Source organism: Drosophila subpulchrella, unplaced genomic scaffold (genome assembly GCF_014743375.2).
Source record: "Drosophila subpulchrella strain 33 F10 #4 breed RU33 unplaced genomic scaffold, RU_Dsub_v1.1 Primary Assembly Seq394, whole genome shotgun sequence".
Lineage (NCBI taxonomy): Eukaryota > Metazoa > Arthropoda > Insecta > Diptera > Drosophilidae > Drosophila > Drosophila subpulchrella.
In genome coordinates this window covers 67,139-77,500 of record NW_023665616.1, presented here as the reverse complement: position 1 = coordinate 77,500, position 10,362 = coordinate 67,139, and the positions used below count along the sequence as shown (strand labels likewise).

The window sequence follows — 10,362 nt, the reverse complement described above, 5'->3', positions numbered from 1 at the left end:
GATATGTATTGTTCATCTCAGTTATGCGCATACATTGGATAATGCAACAACCTAAAATGTACAATGTTGTACCTGATTATTACAGGTTAATGTTTTATATAAATTTCAATATATATCGCTAAAAAAAAGTATTAATACCGTAAATGCCATTTAAAAAATACTTGATATATTATTGGTTATATGAAACTAAGACATTTCGCAGCATTCGTTTTAGGTATAAAAATCAATTTATTGAAGGAATTGATATATGCCAGTAAAATGGTGTATTTTTAATTTCTTTCAATAAAAACATATATGACAAAATTACCAAACCAATATATAAAACTCTAAGCGGTGGATCACTCGGCTCATGGGTCGATGAAGAACGCAGCAAACTGTGCGTCATCGTGTGAACTGCAGGACACATGAACATCGACATTTTGAACGCATATCGCAGTCCATGCTGTTATGTACTTTAATTAATTTTATAGTGCTGCTTGGACTACATATGGTTGAGGGTTGTAAGACTATGCTAATTAAGTTGTTTATATAAATTTTATAATGAAATTTTATAAGCATATGGTATATTATTGGATAATAATAATTTAATTATTATATTATTCATAATATTAACAAATATATGAAAAACATTATCTCACATTAGTAAATAATTTGAATGTGAAAAACGAAGAGAAATATTTTCTTTTTCAATCAAATAATACTGAGAAATGTCTAGCATAAAAAATTTATCTAGAATTGTCTCTTATTAAAGATTAGTAAATAGAAAGCCGTTGACAATATTATTATTCTTCGTTGATTCGTTAGACCAAACAAATGCCATACAAATATATAAAATATATAACGAATTTAATAAAATGTTTTATCATTATATATAAAGAATTAATTGCAAAAAAAGTTATACACAACCTCAACTCATATGGGACTACCCCCTGAATTTAAGCATATTAATTAGGGGAGGAAAAGAAACTAACCAGGATTTTCTTAGTAGCGGCGAGCGAAAAGAAATCAGTTCAGCACTAAGTCACTTTGTCTATATGGCAAATGTGAGATGCAGTGTATGGAGCGTCAATATTCTAGTATGAGAAATTAACGATTTAAGTCCTTCTTAAATGAGGCCATTTACCCATAGAGGGTGCCAGGCCCGTATAACGTTAATGATTACTAGATGATGTTTCCAAAGAGTCGTGTTGCTTGATAGTGCAGCACTAAGTGGGTGGTAAACTCCATCTAAAACTAAATATAACCATGAGACCGATAGTAAACAAGTACCGTGAGGGAAAGTTGAAAAGAACTCTGAATAGAGAGTTAAACAGTACGTGAAACTGCTTAGAGGTTAAGCCCGATGAACCTGAATATCCGTTATGGAAAATTCATCATTAAAATTGTAATATTTAAACAATATTATGATAATAGTGTGCATTTTTTCCATATAAGGACATTGTAATCTATTAGCATACAAAATTTATCATAAAATATAACTTATAGTTTATTCAAATTAATTTGCTTGCATTTTAACACAGAATAAATGTTATTAATTTGATAAAGTGCTGATAGATTTATATGAATACAGTGCGTTAATTTTTCGGAATTATATAATGGCATAATTATCATTGATTTTTGTGTTTATTATATGCACTTGTATGATTAACAATGCGAAAGATTCAGGATACCTTCGGGACCCGTCTTGAAACACGGACCAAGGAGTCTAACATATGTGCAAGTTATTGGGATATAAACCTAATAGCGTAATTAACTTGACTAATAATGGGATTAGTTTTTTAACTATTTATAGCTAATTAACACAATCCCGGGGCGTTCTATATAGTTATGTATAATGATATTTATATTATTTATGCCTCTAACTGGAACGTACCTTGAGCATATATGCTGTGACCCGAAAGATGGTGAACTATACTTGATCAGGTTGAAGTCAGGGGAAACCCTGATGGAAGACCGAAACAGTTCTGACGTGCAAATCGATTGTCAGAATTGAGTATAGGGGCGAAAGACCAATCGAACCATCTAGTAGCTGGTTCCTTCCGAAGTTTCCCTCAGGATAGCTGGTGCATTTTAATGTTATATAAAATAATCTTATCTGGTAAAGCGAATGATTAGAGGCCTTAGGGTCGAAACGATCTTAACCTATTCTCAAACTTTAAATGGGTAAGAACCTTAACTTTCTTGATATGAAGTTCAAGGTTATGATATAATGTGCCCAGTGGGCCACTTTTGGTAAGCAGAACTGGCGCTGTGGGATGAACCAAACGTAATGTTACGGTGCCCAAATTAACAACTCATGCAGATACCATGAAAGGCGTTGGTTGCTTAAAACAGCAGGACGGTGATCATGGAAGTCGAAATCCGCTAAGGAGTGTGTAACAACTCACCTGCCGAAGCAACTAGCCCTTAAAATGGATGGCGCTTAAGTTGTATACCTATACATTACCGCTAAAGTAGATGATTTATATTACTTGTGATATAAATTTTGAAACTTTAGTGAGTAGGAAGGTACAATGGTATGCGTAGAAGTGTTTGGCGTAAGCCTGCATGGAGCTGCCATTGGTACAGATCTTGGTGGTAGTAGCAAATAATCGAATGAGACCTTGGAGGACTGAAGTGGAGAAGGGTTTCGTGTGAACAGTGGTTGATCACGAGTTAGTCGGTCCTAAGTTCAAGGCGAAAGCCGAAAATTTTCAAGTAAAACACAAATGCCATACAAATATAATTATATTATATAAATCAAGCTAATTAATATACTTGAATAATTTTGAACGAAAGGGAATACGGTTCCAATTCCGTAACCTGTTGAGTATCCGTTTGTTATTAAATATGGGCCTCGTGCTCATCCTGGCAACAGGAACGACCATAAAGAAGCCGTCGAGAGATATCGGAAGAGTTTTCTTTTCTGTTTTATAGCCGTACTACCATGGAAGTCTTTCGCAGAGAGATATGGTAGATGGGCTAGAAGAGCATGACATATACTGTTGTGTCGATATTTTCTCCTCGGACCTTGAAAATTTATGGTGGGGACACGCAAACTTCTCAACAGGCCGTACCAATATCCGCAGCTGGTCTCCAAGGTGAAGAGTCTCTAGTCGATAGAATAATGTAGGTAAGGGAAGTCGGCAAATTAGATCCGTAACTTCGGGATAAGGATTGGCTCTGAAGATTGAGATAGTCGGGCTTGATTGGGAAACAATAACATGGTTTATGTGCTCGTTCTGGGTAAATAGAGTGTCTGGCATTTATGTTGGTCACTTGTTCCCCGGATAGTTTAGTTACGTAGCCAATTGTGGAACTTTCTTGCTAAAATTTTTAAGAATACTAATTGGGTTAAACCAATTAGTTCTTATTAATTATAACGATTATCAATTAACAATCAATTCAGAACTGGCACGGACTTGGGGAATCCGACTGTCTAATTAAAACAAAGCATTGTGATGGCCCTAGCGGGTGTTGACACAATGTGATTTCTGCCCAGTGCTCTGAATGTCAAAGTGAAGAAATTCAAGTAAGCGCGGGTCAACGGCGGGAGTAACTATGACTCTCTTAAGGTAGCCAAATGCCTCGTCATCTAATTAGTGACGCGCATGAATGGATTAACGAGATTCCTACTGTCCCTATCTACACACAGTCGGTGTTTGGTTGCTCGCGAGAACAGACGTGTTTTTCCGTACGCTCCGCGAGTAAAGTGCATTTAGGCAGTAAAACAACAGGTACATTGTTGAAAATAGTGCGAAAATTCGTGTTTCGTGCTTGCGAACACAGTGCGTGTGTTTTCCGTTTGAAATTCTGCGGAAATCGGGCGATATTCGCGTTTTTCTTTTTGGAAATTTTCCATTAAGACACGTGTGTCGCGAGAGAGGCGCTCTCTCGAGAGAGGCGTTTGCCTAATTTAGGCACATTTTGTCGCCCACAGCTGTGCGGTTTGTGTCTCCGCTGAACTTGGATCAGCTGATCAGCTGACCGAGCTTTTGAGAACCAGCTGATAGGAAGGGGTAAGTCTCGAATATCAAAGAGCTTACTTAGTAAGGCCGATAACCGGCAGATGGCGCCACCAAAAATGGTGGTCGACGAGTCCGGGAGCGAAAGTGCGAGCAGCCGTGGAAGCAGCTCGGGCAGAGGGCGCGCCAGAGGCAAGCGCAACAAAGCGCCGCTGAGGGAGGCCTCGAGGTGCAAAGTGTTGGCGCTGGATGCAACCGCCGCTGCCCCTGCCGACGCCTTTGCCGCTGCCCCCGCCGCTGCCCCCGCCGCTGCCGCTGCCGCAGCCGCTGCCGCTGCCGCAGCCGCTGCCCCCGCCGCTGCCCCCGCCGCTGCCCCCGCCGCTGCCCCCGCCGACGCTGCCGCAGTCGCAGCCGCTGCTGATGGAGGGACCTTCGTCGTGCCAGCCAGCATAGAGAAATCCTTCTCGGACAGGGAATGGAGGGGAAACGGAGCCGTTGCTGCCGAGATGGGCGACATCCGTGCGGATATCCTGAGGATGTCCCACGTAGCGAGCCCTACCGTGAGCATTAAGACGCAGTTGTTGGCAAACCGCTACGAGGAGGTCGTCGGAGCCCTGCTGATCCGCATCGGAGTGCTGGAGGATCGCTTGAAGAGGCAGACACCGGTCGCCTCGGCCGCCTCATATGCAGCCACCGCTGCTAGAGGCGCGCACCTAGTCGCCTCACCTGCTGCCCCTGTTGCCCCCCTTGCCCCCGTACCCGCACCGCGGAAGATTCGGGAGACATGGTCGGCTGTCGTTGCGTGCGACGACCCGGCCCTGTCAGGCAGGCAAATCGCTGAGAAGATCCGCAAGGAGGTAGCGCCCGCTCTGGGCGTACGAGTACACGAGGTGCGTGAGCTGAAGCGGGGCGGCGCGATCATTCGCACGCCTTCGCAGGCGGAGATGACGAAGGTCGTCGCCTCCGCAAAGTTCGCCGAGGTGGGCCTGAAGGTGTCGAGGAACACCGCTGCGAAGCCGCGTGTTACGGTCCAGGATGTGGACACCTCCGTGGGACCGGACGAGTTTATGATGGAGCTCAGGGAGAAGAACTTCGAAGAGATGAGCCTCAAGGAGTTCCAGAAGGCGGTTGTCCTGGCGACCAAGCCCTGGTCAGCTGCTGACGGTGCCACAATCAATGTGACGCTGGAGGTAGACGACCAGGCGCTGGCCGTTCTCGAGGGCGGGAGAGTGTACATTAAGTGGTTTTCGTACCGCTGCCGCTCTCAGGTGCGAACCTACGCGTGCCACCGATGCCTTGGCTTTGACCACAAGGTCAATGAGTGTCGGTACGCCCGAGAGAAGCAGGTCTGCCGCCAGTGCGGACAGAACGACCACGTCGCGGCGAAGTGCAGAAATGCGGTGGACTGCCGCAACTGCCGTCACAAGGGTATGCCCTCGGGGCATTATATGCTTTCGGGTGGCTGCCCGATATACGGCGCGCTGCTAGCCAGGGTGCAAGCTAGACATTGATAATGTTTAGCTTCATCCAAGCGAATTGTGGTCGAGGCCGTTGCGCTGTCATCGAGCTTGCCAAGCAGATGAGAGATGCTGGCCACCTGTTCGCACTAGTCCAGGAGCCCTACGTGGACGCTGGCAAGCGACTCACTGGACTGCCTGGAGGAATGAGGATATTCGCCGATAGGAGGAAGAAAGCTGCCATCATCGTGGACGACCCATCTGCCATCTGCATGCCCATCGAGGCTTTGACGACGGACTACGGAGTGTGCGTGAGTGTCACAGGAAGATATGGCACAATCTTTCTGGCCTCCGTATACTGCCAGCATCTAGCTGCTCTGGAGCCCTACACTGACTACCTGGATACGGTTCTGCTATTAGCTAGCAGAACACCGACAATCCTCGGACTTGATGCTAACGCAGTCTCCCCTATGTGGTTCAGCAAATCCCCAGACAACTCTGGAGACCGCCTGAACCGCGAACGGGGACAGCTCATGAACGAGTGGATAATCGCAAGCGGTGCCAGTGTACTGAATACGGCCAGCCAGGTGTTCACGTTCGATAATCACCGCTCTAGAAGTGATATCGACGTGACCTTCGCCAACGAAGCGGCGCGAGTATGGGCAACCTACGATTGGAGAGTTGACTTCTGGGAGCTGAGTGACCACAACATTATCACTGTTGAGGTTACTCCAGATCCGAGCAGTACCGTTGAGAGCCTAGCTCCGGTACCGCAATGGAAGCTCTCCAATGCAAGTTGGCGAAGATTCAGTGTAGAGTTAAGGAGTGCAGCACAGAGTCTCGAGGAACTGGAGGAATCGCCGTTGGACGACCATGTGTCTGCCCTTCGCTCCATCGTACACGATGTGTGCGACAGGGTGATAGGGCGCAGGATACCTGCAGCGAGGGGAAACGTAATATGGTGGAATCCTGAGCTGAGTACCAAGCGCCAAGAGGTTCGGAGACTGAGGCGTAGGCTGCAGGCAGCTCGCCGGAGTGGCACCGACGATGCTGAGCAACTTGCCGCTGGACTGAGATTTGCCTCAGGCCAGTACAAGAAGCTTATCTTGACGACAAAGGAGCAAAACTGGCGGGACTTCGTGGGACGGCACAAGGATGATCCATGGGGGCACGTATACCGAATATGCCGAGGCCGGAAGAAGACAGCCGATCTCGGATGTCTCCGGTCGAACGGCGCGCTTTCCGTAACTTGGCACGACTGCGCAAGTGTGCTCCTCCGCAACTTTTTCCCTGCTGCGGAGTCGACGACACGAGAAGACATACCCCCTGGTGCCCCACCGATCCTCGAAGCCTTCGAGGTGGCAACCAGCGTCGCGAGGCTGAGAAGCCGGCGATCGCCGGGTATGGATGGCATCACGGGCGGTATTGTCAAGGAGGTATGGCGTGCCATCCCTCAGCACCTGACGAAGCTGTACTCTCGGTGCATCTCGGAAGGATACTTTCCGGCCGAGTGGAAGCACCCGAGAGTGATACCGCTGGTAAAGGGGCCAGATAAGGACAGGAGCGATCCTGCCTCTTATCGCGGCATATGCCTTTTACCAGTGTTCGGAAAGGCGCTTGAGGGAATCATGGTGAATCGGCTGAAGGATGTGCTACCGGATGGCTGCAGATGGCAATTCGGATTCAGGCCTGGACGCTGCGTGGAGGATGCGTGGATGCACGCCAAAAACACCGTCGCCAACAGTCGCGAGAGGAGGGTCCTTGGAATCTTTGTCGATTTCAAGGGAGCCTTCGACAACGTGGAGTGGAGTGCGGTGCTGGATCGGCTTGTCGACGTAGGCTGTCGAGAAATCGACTTGTGGAAAAGCTATTTTTCCGGCCGTAGCGCAAGCATCATCAGCAGGTATGAAGCAGCCACAGTTGCGGTTACACGGGGCTGCCCGCAAGGGTCCGTCAGTGGTCCATTTATTTGGAATTTACTGATGGATGTGCTGCTTCAGCGCTTGGAGCCACATTGTGCTCTGAGCGCGTTTGCAGATGATCTTCTGCTTTTCGTCGACGGGAATTCCCGTGCCGATCTGGAGCGGAAGGGCGAGCAGTTGATGGACATCGTGGGAGCCTGGGGAGCTGAGGTTGGAGTGAGTGTGTCAACCAGCAAGACGGCAATAATGTTGCTGAAAGGACAGCTTTCACGCACGAGGAGACCGACGGTACGGTTTGCTGGAGCAAGCCTGCCTTACGTCACCAAATGCCGGTACCTTGGCATCTTAGTCGGCGAGCGGTTGAGTTTTCTCCCGCATATCTCTGCTCTCAGAGATCGGCTGGCTGGAGTTGCCGGAGGACTAGCGCGGGTGCTTCGAGTCGATTGGGGGCTCAGCTCCCGTGCTAAGAGGACGATTTACAGCGGACTCATGGTCCCCTGTGCACTCTTTGGTGCCTCGGTCTGGTACAAGGCGGCGAGTAGGGGCAAGTCCCTTAAACTCCTCACCTCGTGCCAGAGGTCCATCCTTTTAGGATGCCTACCGGTATGCCGCACAGTGTCCACGGTGGCACTGCAGGTGCTTGCTGGTGCTCCTCCAATGGATCTGGATGCTCACAGGATCGCCGTGAAGTTCAAGCTGAGGAAGGATGTCCCCCTGGATGAGAGCGACTGGCTCCACGGACAGGACCTGTCCGTGTTGGACTGGAAAGCTAAGATGGCGCTGCTAGACGAACGTCTGCTAAATGAGTGGCAACTCAGATGGGATCGCGCGGAACACGGCTCCGTGACTCGCGAGTTTTTCCCAGAGGCAGCGTTCGTCTACAAGAGGAAAGACTTTGTCTTTACCCTCAAAGCCGGATTCTTGCTGACAGGACACGGGTCGATGAACGCATTTCTGCAAGGCAGGACCCTCAGTACCACGACCGCATGCTCATGTGGCGTGGCAAGAGAGGACTGGCGCCACATACTGTGTGAATGCCGCCTGTATAACGATTTGCGGGACCTGGATGCCCTTGGAGTCGTTCGAGACCAGGGAAGATGGATCGTCGCGGGAGTAGTCGAGACCCCAGAACGGATGCGTCTCCTAGGAGTTTTTGCCGATGCTGCCTTCTCGAGGCGAAGGATGGATGCGACGAGGGAGGAACCACAGGCGCCGGGACGTTAGTCCCACACCTCTTTTGCCGTGTGGTAGCGGCGAAGAATACTGCCACAGCCTGCCATAGCTTGTCGTAGGAGGCGACTAATATGGCAATGGTTGCCCCATCCGAGCTTGTCGGAGCTGAAGGGGTGAGGCTCACCGAGCCTGTAATTTCGGTACCACGGGTTGAGCAGCTCCAAGGCTGCTCATTGAGGTTGGCCCCCTTGTGGGAGTATCGTGGTGGCTGTGGTTGACACCTATATCGCGGGTAGAGTCCTCGGGCTCGACGTGGATGTTGCGTTATACAACTCGGGTGCTGTGACCCACAGAACAGTAGAGATTTTAGATAGATCTCGCCCCTACGCAAGGGGGAGTGCTTGCCCGACAAGTAAGTACTCGAATTGCTACTGGGGTGGATGCTATGTACATAGCTATAGCTTCTAGTCCGGGGCGTTGGTCTGGCGCTTAACCTAGACCCGTGCATTATATACTCACTTGTGGGTATATTAGAATGCCGTGGTTGTAATCCCTTCATTGTGGAACACGCCACGTAAAACAAGTTCGGAGGGATCCGAGACACACCCTGTCCCTATCTACTATCTAGCGAAACCACAGCCAAGGGAACGGGCTTGGAATAATTAGCGGGGAAAGAAGACCCTTTTGAGCTTGACTCTAATCTGGCAGTGTAAGGAGACATAAGAGGTGTAGAATAAGTGGGAGATATTAGACTTCGGTTTGGTATCGCCAATGAAATACCACTACTCTTATTGTTTCCTTACTTACTTGATTAAATGGAACGTGTATCATTTCCTAGCCATTATACGGATATATTTATTATATCTTATGGTATTGGGTTTTGATGCAAGCTTCTTGATCAAAGTATCACGAGTTTGTTATATAATCGCAAACAAATTCTTTAATAAAACGGTGCATTTATGTATTTTTGATTTGAAAATTTGGTATAACTCCAATTACTCAGGTATGATCCAATTCAAGGACATTGCCAGGTAGGGAGTTTGACTGGGGCGGTACATCTCTCAAATAATAACGGAGGTGTCCCAAGGCCAGCTCAGTGCGGACAGAAACCACACATAGAGCAAAAGGGCAAATGCTGACTTGATCTCGGTGTTCAGTACACACAGGGACAGCAAAAGCTCGGCCTATCGATCCTTTTGGTTTAAAGAGTTTTTAACAAGAGGTGTCAGAAAAGTTACCATAGGGATAACTGGCTTGTGGCGGCCAAGCGTTCATAGCGACGTCGCTTTTTGATCCTTCGATGTCGGCTCTTCCTATCATTGTGAAGCAAAATTCACCAAGCGTTGGATTGTTCACCCATGCAAGGGAACGTGAGCTGGGTTTAGACCGTCGTGAGACAGGTTAGTTTTACCCTACTAATGACAAAACGTTGTTGCGACAGCATTCCTGCGTAGTACGAGAGGAACCGCAGGTACGGACCAATGGCACAATACTTGTTCGAGCGAACAGTGGTATGACGCTACGTCCGTTGGATTATGCCTGAACGCCTCTAAGGTCGTATCCGTGCTGGACTGCAATGATAAATAAGGGGCAATTTGCATTGTATGGCTTCTAAACCATTTAAAGTTTATAATTTACTTTATAAACGACAATGGATGTGATGCCAATGTAATTTGTAACATAGTAAATTGGGAGGATCTTTGATCACCTGATGCCGCGCTAGTTACATATAAAAGCATTATTTAATACAATGACAAAGCCTAGAATCAATTGTAAACGACTTTTGTAACAGGCAAGGTGTTGTAAGTGGTTGAGCAGCTGCCATACTGCGATCCACTGAAGCTTATCCTTTGCTTGATGATTCGA

At 47.8% G+C, this 10,362-nt stretch overlaps 1 non-coding gene and 1 pseudogene across 1 annotated transcript; both read left to right on the top strand.

The window, feature by feature from the left end:
• The first annotated feature begins 322 nt into the window (after positions 1-322).
• LOC119562175 lies at positions 323-501 on the top strand. Its single transcript, XR_005221738.1, has one exon. It is a non-coding gene; the product is annotated as a 5.8S ribosomal RNA (ribosomal RNA).
• A 401-nt stretch (positions 502-902) lies between these two features.
• LOC119562172 lies at positions 903-10,362 on the top strand (annotated as a pseudogene).